Genomic DNA, 1886 nt, shown 5'->3' with positions numbered 1-1886 from the left:
CTCTCCAATAAATAAAAAAATCAGCCGGGCATGGTAGCGCATGCCTGTAGTTCCAGCTACTTGGAAGGCTGAGGCTGAAGGATCGCCGGAGCCCAGCAGGTCGAAGCTGCAGTGGCTGGGAGCGGCCACTGCACTCCAGTCTGGGCGACAGAGTGAGAATCCAACTCAAAAAAAAAAAAAAAAAGAAAGAAAAAGAAAAATGGTGCCGGTAGACTTGCTCAATGCAGATATATTGCAAATCTTTAATCTGTAAAAAATTCAGTATCTGCAAGGTGCAAAAAGTGAAGTATAATAAAATGAGGTACACCTATAGTTGAATTTTTTTCCCTTTCAGTCATTCTGTATCTTTTTAATGGAAAACTTAAGCTATTTACATTCAAGGTTATTATTCATAGGTAAGGGTTGCCATTTATAATTTGTTTTCTATTGTTTTGCAGAAACTGTTTTTTTCTTTCTCTCTTTTTGTATATTTTTGTGATTTGATAGTTTTCTATAGTGCTAAGCTTTGGTCCTTTCTCTTTATCATTTGTACATCTGCCGCAGTTTTTTGTTTTGTTTTGTTTTGTGGTTACCATGATACTTATGTAAAACTTCTTATAGTTATAATAGACTATTTAAAGCTGATAACAACTTAATTTCTGTTGCATACAAAAACTCTAGACTTTTACCCCCTCCCTAGCAATTTTCATTTTTGATGTCACAATTTACATATTTTTATATTGTGTAATATGTAACAACTTATTGCAGCTTTAGTTGTTTTTGGTCAATTTGACCTTTAACCTTCATACTAGAGATATACACATGACTCACACACCACCATTACATTATTATAGTAGTCTATATTTGACTATGGATTTACCTCTACCAGTGAGTTTTATACTTTTATGTAGGTTCATGATAATTATTGTGCTTTGTTTCCACTTGAATAACTCCTTTAAGAATTTCTTGTGGGGGCAAGTCTAGTGTTGATGAAACTTCTCAGTTTATGCTTGTCTGGTGAGAAAGACTATTTTTCCTTTATTTCTGAAGGACAGCTTTGCTGGTTATATTTGGCTGTCATTTTTTTTTTTTTCCAGCCCTTTAAATATATCATTCTATTCTCTCCTGACTTGCAAGGTTTCTGGGAGAAATGCACTGATAGTTCAATAGAGATTCCCTTATACATTACTTCACACTTTTCCCTTATATGTGACTTCACACTTCACTTTTCTCTTGTTGCTTTAAAAATTCTCGACAGTTTAATTCTAAAGTGTCTTAACAGAGAGGACTTTTGGGGTTGTATCTCTTTGGGGATCCTTTGAGCTTTGTGGATCTGGATGGTCGCATTTTTCCCAAGACTTGAGAAGTTTTTGGGAATTATTCATTAAGTTTTCTTACCTTAATAATTCATTTTCTCATTTTAATAATTCTTTCAATAAGCTTTCATTCCCTTTCTATTTCTTCTCCTTCTTTAAATTCCATAATGCAATATTTGTTCACTGAATGGTGTCCCACAAGTCCCATAGACTCTTCATTGTTTTTCATTATTTTTTTCCAATTTCAAAATATCTGTTTTCAGGCACACACAGATTCTTCTGCCTGATCTAATCTACTATTGAAGCACTCTATTGTGTTTTTTCACTTTACTGATGTATTTCAGTTCCGAGAGTTCTGTTTGAATCTTTTAAATATTATCTCTTTATCATTCCGATTCTGAATTGTTTCCTGATTTCTACTTTTATTTTCTTGTATTTCTTGGAGTTTCCTTAAGATTATTTTGAGTTCCTTTTCAGGCGATTTGTAAATTTCTATTTCTTTGCCGTCAATTACTAAAGAATCGTGTTTCTTTGGTGGTGTCTTGTTTCCTTGCTTTTTCATCTTTCTTCTATCCTTGTGTTAATGTGTGC

Source organism: Carlito syrichta, unplaced genomic scaffold (assembly GCF_000164805.1).
Source record: "Carlito syrichta isolate Samal-C Ts95f unplaced genomic scaffold, Tarsius_syrichta-2.0.1 Scaffold128019, whole genome shotgun sequence".
NCBI classification, from domain to species: Eukaryota; Metazoa; Chordata; class Mammalia; order Primates; family Tarsiidae; genus Carlito; species Carlito syrichta.
Note: the sequence above shows the minus strand (reverse complement) of the source record.